The 16426-nt window shown below is 34.0% G+C and overlaps 1 protein-coding gene across 2 annotated transcripts in view; it reads left to right on the top strand.

Annotated features, from left to right (window-relative positions):
- LOC141133093 (zinc metalloproteinase-disintegrin-like VLAIP-B) overlaps nt 1–16426 on the top strand; it is a 158207-nt gene that overhangs the window by 91403 nt on the left and 50378 nt on the right. The gene's annotated exons all lie outside the window — the stretch shown is intronic.

Here is a 16426-nt window from a genome sequence, read left to right as displayed (position 1 = left end):
GTCATTGGATGCTCTCAAAGACGGTGCCACTAAGGTGCACTTCACGTCTAATAAGGAGAGTGGGTCTGCTGGTACTTCACCCTCCCTCTTGGTAGCCAATAGCTACCACCGAGGGAGATACTGTGGGGAACAAGCTAGTTCCTCCCCCTTTCTCCTAATAGCCAATAGGCCGCCAGCATTACCACAGAAGGAATAACTATGGGGAAGCGAACTATATAACATATGCAGTATATACATACTTAGATGACAGTACTGTCCCATTAATTGATAGAACCTATGCATCTCCGCTCACCTCTACTAATTAATTAACAGACAAAAGTGCAATAATACATGTAGTAATACATATATTTACAAATAAGTCATATGTACACAATGTACTGGAATCAATAAAAGACAGGGCATCCCCCTAGCTGTTAGTCATGGGACTTCAGCTTAACCCATCATAAATTAGCCAAACCCAGATACTATCTGGTGAAACTAAATGTTGTTAAATTAAATAATCTCAAAGGGTTACTAGAAAAAGGGAACCACCATAGTGGGCTAGGTGTAACAAAATAGGCATACATAATAAAAACTAATTTATGTAAAATTAATACCAAAATCATAAAAAATATATATATAATTTTTTTAAAAAAAAATATATATATATATATATATATATATATATATATATATATATATATATATATATATATATATATAATATGAAAAAATACATAAAAAAAAAAATATATATATATATATATGATATGATATAAATTCCCCCAGATGGTTGGTCATGTAACTGCAGCTAAACCCGTAACGTACTGCAGGTCCTGCCAAACCCAGGTACTGCCTACTAAAAATGCAGATCTAGTCAAACCCAGATATTATCTGGTAAACCTATCATGTACAAGGAAGGGTAAAATAAACTATCAGATCATTGCCTTAGCTTTGCTCGAGGTAAAAACCCACTGTGTTATCCAGGTATTATAGAATTTGAACAATGAGACCACATCATACCAAGATATTCCGCCCTTCGTAGATATAATAGCCCAACCAGATAAACATCCAAACGTTCATGTGGGACGCAAGGTTAGTCTCATTTATCAAATCCCTCATCTGATGTGGGTGGCAAAAGGTCCACAAATTACATAAGGCCATATAACCTGTAAACTGGGGTAAATTGAACCCTATAGGGAAGCCTAAGTTGATATATAGACATAAAAATCCACCTAATGCCCAAACCCCTTATTATGTTCTATAACTACATCAGTAAATGACTATAATAAAGGAGGGTATAATATTGAGCATCCCCTAATAGACACTCATGACATAAGGCTAAGATCCTGATGTTAACAAATATTGCATGAGCCAAACACCACTTCCATACATGTCATAACTCCCCTATATGTCCCACCCATAAATAATGTTCTTATGGGTTAGCTAAAAAACAGTTCAGGTCTATGTCAAGGTTGAGCCCTTTGGGAGCAAGGGATCCCAGCTGGTATATCCAGCTAGTTTCATTCCTAGAGATTAGGGTTTTTTGTTCCCCCCTCTCCAGTGGTCTTTGATAAGATCGATACCATAGAATATAAGTCCACTTGAAACTCTATGATGTATTTCATTGAAGTGTCTTGATAATTTATGTTTAGGGAATCCCTTTCTTATATTTTTAATATGCTCCCGTATCCGAACATATAGGGGACGGCTAGTTCTTCCCACATACTGGAGGTGGCATGGGCATTCGATAATGTATGTGACATGAGTGCTATGGCATGTAATAAGTTGTTTAATCTGTTATTCCCTATGATGAGTGAATGATTTAAAAGTTTCCTTTTTCCTTGGTTGTTTTTACTGGTTACAGGCATCTTTGGCATCTATAAAAAACCTTTCATATCGGGGAATATTTTTATCGGATTAGGAGGGTCAATTGCATTATGCACTAAGTGGTTTCTCAGAGTAGGGGCCTTCCTGTACATAAATTTTGTTTTTTCTGGCAGGATTTTGGACAAGACCCTATCCTCTTTAAGGATCGGCCAGTATTTCTTCATAGACATGTGCAGGATGAAAAAATTCGTTTAGTTTAGTTTCGTTTCGATTCGTTATTTAACTTAATTCGTTTAGTTAAATTCGTTGCATTCATTACATTCGCTTTCGGAATTCGTTTCGTTTCGTATTCGAATTCGAAAAAATTCGACGGCATTCGAAACAATTCGACCGCATTCGAAAAAAACTATCAAATTCGAAAAAATTCTAACACATTCGAAAAAACTGTCAAATTCGAAAAAATTCTACCACATTCGAAAAAAACTATCAAATTCGAAAAAATTCTACCACATTTAGAAAAAAACTATCAAATTCGAAAAAATTCTACCACATTCGAAAAAAACTGTCAAATTCGAAAAAATTCTACCACATTCGAAAAAAACTATCAAATTCGAAAAAATTCTACCACATTCGAAAAAAACTGTCAAATTCGAAAAAATTCTACCACATTCGAAAAAAACTATCAAATTTGAAAAAATTCTACCACATTCGAAAAAAACTATCAAATTCGAAAAAATTCTACCACATTCGAAAAAAACTGTCAAATTCGAAAAAATTCTACCACATTCGAAAAAACTATCAAATTCGAAAAAATTCTACCACATTCGAAAAAAATTGTCAAATTCGAAAAAATTCTACCACATTCGAAAAAAACTGTCAAATTCGAAAAAATTCTACCACATTCGAAAAAAACTATCAAATTCGAAAAAATTCTACCACATTCGAAAAAACTATCAAATTCGAAAAAATTCTACCACATTCGAAAAAAACTATCAAATTCGAAAAAATTCTACCACATTCGAAAAAAACTGTCAAATTCGAAAAAATTCTACCACATTCGAAAAAAACTATCAAATTCGAAAAAATTCTACCACATTCGAAAAAAACTGTCAAATTCGAAAAAATTCTACCACATTCGAAAAAAACTATCAAATTTGAAAAAATTCTACCACATTCGAAAAAAACTATCAAATTCGAAAAAATTCTACCACATTCGAAAAAAACTGTCAAATTCGAAAAAATTCTACCACATTCGAAAAAACTATCAAATTCGAAAAAATTCTACCACATTCGAAAAAAATTGTCAAATTCGAAAAAATTCTACCACATTCGAAAAAAACTGTCAAATTCGAAAAAATTCTACCACATTCGAAAAAAACTATCAAATTCAAAAAAAATGTTACTACATTTGAAAAAAATATTAAATTCGAAAAAATTCTACCACATTCGAAAAAAACTGTCAAATTCGAAAAATTTCTACCACATTCGAAAAAAACTATCAAATTCAAAAAAAATGTTACTACATTTGAAAAAAATATTAAATTCGAAAAAATTCTACCACATTCGAAAAAAACTGTCAAATTCGAAAAATTTCTACCACATTCGAAAAAAACTATAAAATTCGAAAAAAACAATAACTGAATTTGAAAAAGTAAACTATATATAACCATTTTGCGAAATTTGAAATTCGTATAGAATGAAATCGAATTCCAATAAAAAAGATTAGGATAGAATAGAAAGTATAAAAGAATAGCATAGAAAAACAATAGATCAGAATAGAAAAAAATATAATATATTGTATTCTAAGCTTTTCTATTTGAATTCGAATTCATTCTGTACCAAATTCCAATTTTGGAAGATGGTTAAATATATATATATTATATTTTTTTTCTATTCTGTTCCATTGTTTTTCTATGCTATTCTTTTCTATTCTATTCTAAACTTTTCTATTCGAATTTGAATTAATTCTATGCGAAATTCGAATTTCGGAAGATGGCTTCTAAAATTAGAATTTCGTATAGAATGAATTCGAATTTGAATAGAAAAGATTAGAATAGAAATAGAATAGACTAGAAAAACAATAGAACAGAAGAGAATAAAATATAATATATATATTTTTTTCTATTCTGTTTCATTGTTTTTCTATGCTATTCTTTTTTATTCTATTCTAAACATTTCTATTCGAATTTGAATTCATTCTATACGAAATTTGAATTTCGGAAGATGGCTTCTAAAAATTCGAATTTCGTATAGAATGAATTTGAATTTGAATAGAAAAGAATAGACTAGAAAAACAATAGAACAGAACAGAATAAAATATAATATATATATTATATCTTATTCTATTCTGTTCTATTGTTTTTCTAGTCTATTCTTTCTACTCTATTTTAATCTTTTCTATTCAAATTAATTTTATACGAAATTCGAATTTTGGAAGATGGTTTTATATATATATCTATATATATATATATCTATATATATATAGATATATATATATATATAAAATATTTTTTCTATTCTGTTTCTATTGTTTTTCTATTATTTTCTATTATATTCTGATCTTTTCTATTTGAATTCAAATTCATTCTATACAAAATTCGAATTTCAGAAAATAGTTATATAGAAATAGAATGAAATCAAATTCTAATAGAAAAGAATAGAATAGAAAAACAATAGAACAGAATAGAAAGAAATATTTTATATATATATATAAAAATAAATAAAACCATCTTCCGAAATTGGAATTTCGTACAGAATGAATTCGAATAGAAAAGATTAGAATAGAATATTTTATATTTTTTTCTATTCTGTTCTATTGTTTTTCTATGCTATTCTTTTATATTATTTTCTGTTCTATTCTAATCTTTTCTATTTGAATTCATTCTGTACCAAATTCCAATTTCGGAAGATGTGTGTGTATATATATATATATATATATATATATATATATATTTTTTTTTTTTCTATTCTGTTCTATTGTTTTTCTGTTCTAGTCTTTTCTATTAGAATTCGATTTCATTCTATTTCATTCTGTTTCTGTATAACCATTTTCGGAAATTCAAATTTCGTATAGAATGATTTCGCATTCAAATAGAAAAGATTAGAATAAAATAGAAAAGAATAGAAAAGAATAGAAAAACAATAGACCAGCATAGAAAAAAAATATATATAAATATATATACCATATTTATCGGCATATAACACGCACTTTTTTCCCCTTAAAATCAGGGGAAAATCATGGGTGCGTGTTATACGCCGATCCCTTGCGATCCTGAGCTGACAGATCTTCAAAATCGCCGACCGCGATTTGAAAATGGCGCCGAAATACACAGAGCCGGTCCTCGGCTCTTCTCGGCCACTTTCGGCTTCACTCGAGTGCCGCCCGAACCTAGCCGAGTGTACTCGGCTAGGTTCGGATAGCTCCGCTCACAGTCACGCCCATCCCGGGCGGGACTACGAGTGGAGCCGAAAGTGAACGAGAGCCGCCGAGAAGAGCCGAGGACCGGCTCTGTGTATTTTGGCGCCGGCGGCACCATTTTCAAATCGCGGTCGGCGATTTTAAAGCTCAGGATCGCAGGGGATCACAGGATTTTCAAACTGCGAGCTGCAAGGCTGCACTGGGGCAAGGCTGCACTGGGGCAAGGCTGCACTGGGATAAGGCTGCAATGGACACTGGGAAGGCTGCACTGACAAGGCTGCACTGGGGCAAGGCTGCACTGAGAAGGCTGCAATGATGGGCATTTAAATGTAAGTTTTTTTCCCTTAAACTTCCCTCCTAAAAGTTTTTTTTTTCTTAAAATTCCCTCCTAAACTTGGGGTGCATGTTATACGCCAGTGCGTGTTATACGCCGATAAATACGGTAATTTTTTTGTATTATTCTCTTCTATTGTTTTTTTATGCTTTTCTTTTCTATTATTTTATATTCTATAATAGTCTTTTCAATTCAAATTCATTCTATACGAAATTTGAATTTCGGAACATGGCTTCTGAACTTTGAATTTCTTATAGAATGAATTCGAATTAGAACAGAAAATAATAGAAAAGAATAGACTAGAAAAACAATAGAACAGAATAGAAGAAAATATCATATATATATATATTATATATTATATTTTCTTCTATTCTGTTCTATTGTTTTTCTAGTCTATTCTTTTCTATTATTTTCTATTCTATTCTAATCTTTTATATTCAAATTTGATTTCGGTCTATATGAAATACGAATTTTGGAAGATGTTTTATATATATATATATATATATATATATATATATATATGTATATATATATATATATATATATATATATATATATATATATATATATATATATATATAAAATTTTCTATTCTGTTTCATTGTTTTTCTATGCTATTCTTTTCTATTCTATTCTAAACTTTTCTATTCGAATTTGAATTCATTCTATACGAAATTCGAATTTCGGAAGATGGCTTCTGAAAGTGGAATTTCGTATAGAATGAATTTGAATTTGAATAGAAAAGATTAGAATAGAAAATAATAGACTAGACAAACAATAGAACAGAATAAAATATAATATATATAATTTTTTGTATTCTGTTCTATTGTTTTTCTAGTCTTTTCTCTTCTACTCTGTTCTAATCTTTTCTATTCAAATTCAAATTCATTTTATAAGAAATTCAAATTTCGGAAGATGGTTTTATATATATATATATATATATATATATATATATATTTGTATTATACATATATATATATTATACATATACACACACACACATATATATATATATATATATATATATATATATATATATATATATATATATATATATATATATATATATATATATATATATATGTGTGTAAAACCATCTTCCGAAATTTGAATTTCTTATAATATGAATTCGAATTTGAATAGAAAAGATTAGAATAGAGTAGAAGAGAAAAGACTAGAAAAACAATAGAACAGAATAGAATAAATTATATATATTATATTTTATTCTGTTCTGTTCTATTGTTTGTCTAGTCTATTATTTTCTATTCTAATCTTTTCTATTCAAATTCGAATTCATTCTATACGAAATTCCACTTTCAGAAGCCATCTTCCGAAATTCGAATTTCGTATAGAATGAATTCAAATTCGAATAGAAAAGTTTAGAATAGAATAGAAAAGAATAGCATAGAAAAACAATGAAACAGAATAGAAAATTATATATATATATATATATATATATATATATATATAACATCTTCCAAAATTCGAATTTCATATAGACCGAAATCAAATTTGAATGTAAAAGATTAGAATAGAATAGAAAATAATAGAAAAGAATAGACTAGAAAAACAATAGAACAGAATAGAAGAAAATATAATATATATATATTATATTTTCTTCTATTCTGTTCTATTGTTTTTCTATTCTATACTTTTCTATTATTTTCTGTTTTAATCTTTTCTATTCAAATTCGAATTCATTCTATACGAAATTCAAACTTCAGAAGCCATGTTCCAAAATTCAAATTTCGTATAGAATGAATTTGAATTTGAATTGAAAATACTATTATAGAATATAAAATAATAGAAAAGAAAAGCATAAAAAATATATATATATATATATATATATATATATATATATATATATATATATATATATATATATATATATATATATACATATTCTATTGCTTTATTATTTTATATTCTACCTTATTGTTTTTTTTAGAAAAACGTTTTCTATTTTTTTTTATTTGATTATGTTTTCGAATTCGATTCGAATATGTTTTCGAATACGTTTTCGAATTCGATTCGAATATGTTTTCGAATTCGATTCGAATATGTTTTCGAATTCGATTCGAATTCGTTCGTTTTTTTTCGGATTCGTTTAAATTCTTTACTTTTGTCATTCGGAAATTCGGATGCATCCGAATTTCCGAATAATGAAAAATTCGTCCGAATTTCGATTCGGAACGAAACGAAATGCACATGCCTATTTCTTCATGATGCGTTCAAAGTCTTTGTATTGGCTGTTAAACCCAGTTATGAAAGCTGTGTCCGCATAATTATTCTTACTCCTTAATTTGTTCTGGAGTAGATTGTTTCTATCCATTTTTATAATCTCTAATTTCAGCTTAACAAGACTGTCATGTCATGCGCATATCCCTTTTCACTGAATCTTTGTATGAGGATATCAGCCTGAGCGTCAAAGTCTTCCAATGTATCACAATTCCTGCGTATCCTTAATAATTGGCCCTTCGGAATGTTAGATTTGCACTTAGGATGATGGCAACTAGAAGTGGGGATGTACCTGTTACGATCAGTCGCTTTAAAAGAAGTATGGGTACATAAGGCCTCCCCCACTTTGAAGATCTCTAGATCTAAATAATCGATCTTCTAATGATTCCATTTGCCAGTAAAAGTGATTTCGAATCTATTTCTGTTTAGGTCTTCAAGGAATGCTTCAAAGCTTTCAGGGGTACCATCCCAAAGTATGATCAAGTCATCTATGTACCTCCTGTACATCTTGATCTGGGGGATATTTCTCCTATAAACATGCTCCTCCTCCCACTTGTTCATGAACAAGTTTGCTACGCTTGGAGCATAGCGAGCCCCCATAGCAACACCTTTGTTTGTGCAAAGTAATCTTTATTATACCAGAAATAGTTACATTCCATGGCAAGCTTTAGGCCTTCTAGAATATAATCGATCTGTTGCTGTTTCATCCCCGTTTTTTCTTGTAGTGCTTTCTCTACTCCGAGTAATCCATCCTTTTGTGCGATGCTAGTGTACAATGAATTGACATCTATTGTCGCTAGCAACCATCTATCTGCACCTCTTATCTTCTGTAAATCTTGAATAAGCTGTAGACTATCATGTAGATAAGATTTACCTTGCTGTACTAATGGTTTAAGATATATATCCAAATAGTCGCTGAGTTGTGAAAAAATCGAGTTAATTCCACTGATAATAGGCCTACCGGGTGGTTTCTCCAATCTTTTATGAATCTTAGGTGTGTAGTATATAACTGGGGTTTTAGTGGAATTTGAAATAAGATACCCCACTTCCTTTGGATTCAGAATGCCCATGTTCTTCCCTTTATCAACATACTTCTTCAATTTGTGCTCATATTTCTTTTTCGGATTTCCTGTAAGTTTCTTGTATGTGTTCTCAACTTTTAAGAGGTTCTCCATCTCTTCTTGGTAATCTTTCTTGTTCAGGATCACCAGCCCTCCCCCTTCCCCCTCCCCTATTCTTATTTTCCAAATTTCTCAAGTCGTCTTCCACCATCTTCTTAAATGCACCCAGACATTGATTTCCTGGTGTTTTTTCCTGATAGCTTTGAAGCATTCCTTGAAGACCTAAACAGAAATAGTTTCGGAATCACTTTTACTGGCAAATGGAATCATCAGAAGATCGATTATTTGGATCTAGAGATCTTCAAAGTGGGGGAGGCCTTATGTACCCGTACTTTTTTTAAAGCGACTGATCATAACAGGTACATCTCCACTTCTAGTTGCCATCATCCTAAGTGGAAATCTAACATTCCGAAGGGCCAATTATTAAGGATACGCAGGAATTGTGATACATTGGAAGACTTTGACGCTCAGGCTGATATCCTCATACAAAGATTCAGTTAAAAGGGATATGCGCATGACAGTCTTGTTAAGCTGAAATTAGAGATTATGAAAATGGATAGAAACAATCTACTCCAGAACAAATTAAGGAGTAAGAATAATTATGCGGACACAGCTTTCATAACTGGGTTTAACAGCCAATACAAAGACTTTGAACGCATCATGAAGAAATACTGGCCGATCCTTAAAGAGGATAGGGTCTTGTCCAAAATCCTGCCAGAAAAAACTAAATTTGTGTACAAGAAGGCCCCTACTCTGAGAAACCACTTAGTGCATAATTTCATTGACCCTCCTAATCCGATAAAAATCTTCCCCCATATGAAAGGTTTTTATAGATGCCAAAGATGCCTGCCTTGTAGAACCAGTAAAAAACAACCAAGGAAAAAGGAAACTTTTAAATCATTCACTGATCATGGGGAATACCAGATAAAAAAATTATTACATGCCATAGCCACCTCCAGTATGTGGGAAGAACTAGCCGTACCCTATATGTTCGGATACAGGAGCATATTAAAAATATAAGAAAGGGATTCCCTAAACATAACTTATCAAGACACTTTAATGAAGTACATCATAGAGTTTCAAGTGGACTTATATTCTATGGTATCGATCTTATCAAAGACCACTGGAGAGGGGGGAAGAAACAAACCCCAATCTCTAGGAATGAAACTAGCTGGATATACCAGTTGGGATCCCTTGCTCCCAAAGGGCTCAACCTTGACATAGACCTGAACTGTTTTTTAGCTAACCCATAAGAACATTATTCATGGGTGGGACATATAGGGGAGTTATGACATGTATAGAGGTGGTGTTTGGCTCATGCAATATCTGTTAACATCAGGATCTTAGCCTTATGTCATGAGTGTCTATTAGGGGACGCTCAATATTATAACCTCCTTTATTATAGTCATTTACTGTTGTAGTTATAGAACGTAATAAGGGGTTTGGGCATTAAGTGGATTTTTATGTCTATATATCAACTTAGGCTTCCCTGTAGGGTTCAATTTACCCCAGTTTACAGCTTATATGGCCTTATGTAATTTGTGGACCTTTTTGCCACCCACATCGGGTGAGGGATTTGATAAATGAGACTAACCTTGCGTCCCACATGAACGTTCGGATGTTTATCCGGTTGGGCTATTATATCTACGAAGGGCGGAATTTCCTGGTATGATGTAGTCATATTGTTCAAATTCTATAATACCTGGTTAACACAGTGGGTTTTTACCTCGAGCAAAGCTAAGGCAATGATCTGATTCTCTTTATTTTACCCTTCCTTGTACATGATAGGTTTACCAGATAATATCTGGGTTTGACTAGATCTGCATTTTTGGTAGGTAGTACCTGGGTTTGGCTGGACCTGCAGTATGTTACGGGTTTAGCTGCAGTTCCATGACCAACCATCTGGGGGAATTTACTGTATATCCTATATATATATATATATATATATATATATATATATATATATATATATATATATACACAGGTGTATATATACAGTATATATATATTTTTTTTTTTTAATATATATTTTTTTCATATATATATATATATATTTAAAAAAAAAAATGTTATATATATTTTTCATGATTTTGGTATTAATTTTACATAGATGAGTTTTTATTATGTATGCCTATTTTGTTACACCTAGCCCACTATGGTGGTTCCCTTTTTCTAGTAACCCTTTGAAATTATTTAATTTAACAACATTTAGTTTCACCAGATAGTATCTGGGTTTGGTTAATTTATGATGGGTTAAGCTGAAGTCCCATGACTAACCGCTAGGGGGATTTTATTGATTCCAATACGTTGTGTACATATGACTTATTTGTAAATATATGTATTACTATATGTATTATTGCACTTTTGTCTGTTAATTAATTAGTAAAGATGAGCGGAGATGCATAGGTTCTATCAATTAATGGGACAGTACTGTCATCTAAGTATGTATATACTGCATATGTTATATAGTTCGCTTCCCCATAGTTATTCCTTCTGTGGTAACGCTGACGGCCTATTGGCTATTAGGAGAAAGGGGGAGGAACTAGCTTGTTCCCCACAGTATCTCGCTCGGTGGTAGTGATGACGGCCTATTGGCTACCAAGAGGGAGGGGGAAGTACCAGCAGACCTGCTCTCCTTATTAGACGTGAAGTGCACCTTAGTATCACCGCCTTTGAGAACGTCCAATGACGAAACGCATAAGGCGTGGCCACGCACTCACGTCATTTTCAGCAAGGAAGTAGGGAGCCTGGAGCGCAGGCGGAACGCACGCCACATACCGGCTTCCTATAGGCTTTGCTGTCTTTTCTCTGTAGTATTTTTCTTTGGTATTTTGTCCCACTGCATGGGAATATTTTGTTTTTAATTAATAAATTATTTTTGAATACTACACCATGAGAGCTTTATTTCTCCCATAAGGACCATACCTTGGGAATCTGTTGTTCATAACATTTTGATACAGGCTCTGGAGGATCGATTTGGATGATTTTTATTTTTAATTTTTAATTTATTATATTTTTCGGGGTTTTTTTTTTTTTTTGAACTTTTCACAGTGAGTTTTGGACTTCACAGCATCTTTATATATAATATCTGATTCGGTTTACATTAAATCATGGCTATGTATAATTAATTTTACATTTTCTATATATTTATTTTTGATAACTTTTTATTTTTATACACATATATATGGATTTCTTTTTTTTGTCATCATATATCTGTTGTATGGATAAGTCTGGTATATTCATATTGATTTGATAAAGAACGATTTTCATATTGATTGATAAAGAACGATTTTAGGGACTAAAGAACGATTTTAGGGACTTAGGAGCTAAATTGAGGAAAAGGACCTCCAAGGTAGTGTTCTCAGGAATACTACCGGTACATCGAGCCACACCAGAGAGGCAGAGGGAGATTAGGGAAGTAAACAAGTGGCTGAAGAGCTGGTGTAGTAAGGAGGGGTTTGGGTTCCTGGAGGACTGGGCCGACTTCTCAGTCGGTAACCGGTACTATAGAAGGGACGGACTGCACCTAAATGAGGAGGGTGCAGATCTGCTGGGAATGAAGATGGCCAAAAAGTTAGAGGGGTTTTTAAACTAGGCGATGGGGGGGAGGGTCCAGAGACAGTGATAGCCAGCGCGGAAGATATTCCAGAGGGTAGTATTGGGGGCATTAGTGGTAGGTTAACCAAAGCACAAAAACACAAGGTGAGTATAGTAGCAAGTCCAAGTTGCAATCTTGAAACACCCAATACGAGGACAATATGCGTCTAAACTATGTGGCATGTTCACCAATGCCAGGAGCCTGGCGGACAAGATGGGTGAACTAGAGATACTGTTGTACAAGGAGGATTTGGATTTTGTGGGAATTTCAGAGACCTGGTTCAACAGCTCTCATGATTGGCTGGCAAACATTCAAGGGTATACCCTATACCGCAAGGATAGAGAGGGTAAAAAAGGGGGAGGGGTATGCCTATATATCAAGAATAATGTACAAGTGAATGTGAGAGATGACATCACTGAGGGGGCTAGGGAGGAGGTGGAATCTTTATGGGTAGAGCTCCAAAGGGATGAAGCTAAGGGGAAAATAATACTGGGAGTATGCTATAGGCCCCCTAACCTGAGGGAGGAAGTGGAGACGGATCTCCTATCACAAATTGGATTAGCAGCAAGGATGGGAAGTGTTATCATAATGGGGGATTTTAATTATCCAGACATAGACTGGGCGGAGGGAACCGCGCATTCATTTAAGGCTCGCCAGTTCCTTAATGTCTTGCAGGACAATTTTATGGGTCAGATGGTAGATGCACCAACTAGAAATAAAACATTACTAGATCTACTGATTACCAACAATACAGACCTGATAACAGATGTGGAAATACGGGGCAATTTAGGTAACAGCGATCACAGGTCAATTAGTTTCAGTATAAATCACACAAATAGGAGACATGAAGGGAACACAAAGACACTGAATTTCAAAAGAGCCAACTTCCCTAAACTACAAACCTTGCTAAAAGGCATAAATTGGGATAAAATATTAGGAACAAAGAATACAGAGGAGAGATGGGTTTGCTTTAAGAGCATATTAAATAAGGGCATTAGCCAATGTATCCCATTGGGTAATAAATTTAAAAGAGCGAACAAACATCCTGTATGGCTTAACTCCAATGTAAAAATGCATATAAAAGCAAAGGAGAAGGCCTTCAAAAAATACAAGGTTGAGGGATCATCCACAGCATTCAGAATTTATAAAGAATGCAATAAGAAATGTAAGGGTGCAATTAGGATGGCTAAGATAGAACATGAAAGACACATAGCGGAGGAGAGCAAAAAAAATCCCAAGAAATTCTTTAAGTATGTAAACAGTAAAAAAGGGAGGACAGACCATATTGGCCCCATAAAGAATGAGGAAGGACATCTGGTTACAAAGGATGGGGAGATGGCAGAGGTATTGAATTTATTCTTCTCCTCAGTATTCACGAGTGAATCGGGGGGCTTCAGTAACCAAAACTGCAGTGTTTATCCTCATGACACAACACAGGAAGCACCTACATGGTTAACAGAGGACGGAATTAAAATTAGACTTGAGAAACTTAACATTAATAAATCACCGGGACCAGATGGCTTGCATCCGAGGGTACTTAGGGAACTCAGTCAGGTGATTGCCAGACCGTTGTTCCTAATTTTTACAGACAGTCTATTGACTGGAATGGTGCCAGCTGATTGGAGAAAAGCCAATGTAGCACCAATATTTAAAAAGGGCCCAAAAAACATCCCTGGGAATTACAGACCAGTTAGCCTAACATCAATAGTATGTAAACTCTTGGAGGGGATGATAAGGGACTATATACAAGATTTTAGTAATAAGAATGATATCATTAGCAGTAATCAGCATGGATTCATGAAGAATCGTTCTTGCCAAACCAATCTATTAACCTTCTATGAGGAGGTGAGTTGCCATCTAGATAAAGGAAGGCCCGTAGACGTGGTGTATCTGGATTTTGCAAAAGCATTTGACACAGTTCCCCATAAACGTTTACTGTACAAAATAAGGTGCGTTGGCATGGACCATAGGGTGAGTACATGGATTGAAAACTGGCTACAAGGGCGTGTTCAGAGGGTGGTGATAAATGGGGAGTACTCAGAATGGTCAGGGGTGGGTAGTGGGGTCCCCCAGGGTTCTGTGCTGGGACCAATCCTATTTAATTTGTTCATAAATGACCTGGAGGATGGGATAAACAGTTCCATCTCTGTATTTGCAGACGATACTAAGCTAAGCAGGGCAATAACTTCTCCGCAGGATGTGGAAATCTTGCAAAAAGACCTGAACAAATTAATGGGGTGGGCGACTACATGGCAAATGAGGTTCAATGTAGAAAAATGTAAAATAATGCATTTGGGTGTCAAAAATATGAATGCAATCTATACACTGGGGGGAGAACCTCTGGGGGAATCTAGGATGGAAAAGGACTTGGGGGTCCTAGTGGATGATAGGCTCAGCAACGGCATGCAATGCCAAGCTGCTGCTAATAAAGCAAACAGAATATTGGCATGCATTAAAAGGGGGATCAACTGCAGAGATAAAACGATAATTCTCCCGCTCTACAAGACTCTGGTCCGCCCGCACCTGGAGTATGCTGTCCAGTTCTGGGCACCAGTCCTCAGGAGGGACGTACTGGAAATGGAGCGAGTACAAAGAAGGGCAACAAAGCTAATAAAGGGTCTGGAGGATCTTAGTTATGAGGAAAGGTTGCGAGGACTGAACTTATTCTCTCTGGAGAAGAGACGCTTGAGAGGGGATATGATTTCAATTTACAAATACTGTACTGGTGACCCCACAATAGGGATAAAACTTTTTCGCAGAAGAGAGTTTAATAAGACTCGTGGCCACTCATTGCAATTAGAGGAAAAGAGGTTTAACCTTAAACTACGTAGAGGGTTCTTTACTGTAAGAGCGGCAAGGATGTGGAATTCCCTTCCACAGGCGGTGGTCTCAGCGGGGAGCATTGATAGCTTCAAGAAACTATTAGATAATCACCTGAATGACCGCAATATACAGGGATATGTAATGTAATACTGACACATAATCACACACATAGGTTGGACTTGATGGACTTGTGTCTTTTTTCAACCTCACCTACTATGTAACTATGTAACTATGTAACTATGATTTATATAATTTATATAGCACTATCAATTAGGTAAGGGGGCACATCACCTTTTTGCTCGTTAGTGAGATTGTTCCCATCAACATTTTCTGTTTATCCCTATTTTAATAGTTATTAGGGTAGCGGTAGCGCCACACACCCCATTTTTTATTACCATTATTATTAGTTCCCTTAGGGAGCTGATTAGGGGAGGCTGCAACCCTTTAATATCCTAAATGCGGAGAAACCATTATTCTCACAATTTCAAAGTAAGCATGCATCTTAAGAGGGGCACTAGGTTAGCACTGCATTTGGAAAGAAAAGAAAGAAAGGGTAAATGCACTTTGTTTTAAAGAGCACCTATTCTTTTAACAGAATCTTTTTGCACAATTCCATTTGTTTGAAAATCTTTTCAGGGTCAAGTGTTCTAATAGACACTGGGACAGAGTAATTAAAAAAGTAGGTGTACCTATGTGGCCATAATCCCCCTACATGTAATTAAAAGCAAGTTTCAAAAATATATGAACCTCTGCATCCCTTGCCACCTTTCCAATGTGACTAGGATGTGCTTTACTTCCTCAGCCACTAGATGGTGCTGTGTATATAGCAAGTATATTATTAGTAGTGTCATAAGATAAAACCATATTTAGGAGAAGCTAAGAATGATAGCGTTTATACAACTTCCTCATATAGAGTCATAATCTCAAAGTATAATACATGTAGCTATTTCATTCAGATATTTTCTATTTTACAATTAAATTTTCAATATTGTACCATCCATTTTAACTTACAGCATGCATATTACATTAAAGCATATGTAAACCCAAGAATTAAAATGTCTTGTAGCTTAACAGTCCTTATATGT

Source organism: Aquarana catesbeiana, linkage group LG03 (assembly GCF_042186555.1).
Source record: "Aquarana catesbeiana isolate 2022-GZ linkage group LG03, ASM4218655v1, whole genome shotgun sequence".
NCBI lineage: Eukaryota > Metazoa > Chordata > Amphibia > Anura > Ranidae > Aquarana > Aquarana catesbeiana.
Note: the sequence above shows the minus strand (reverse complement) of the source record. Positions and strands in the feature narration are given on the sequence as shown.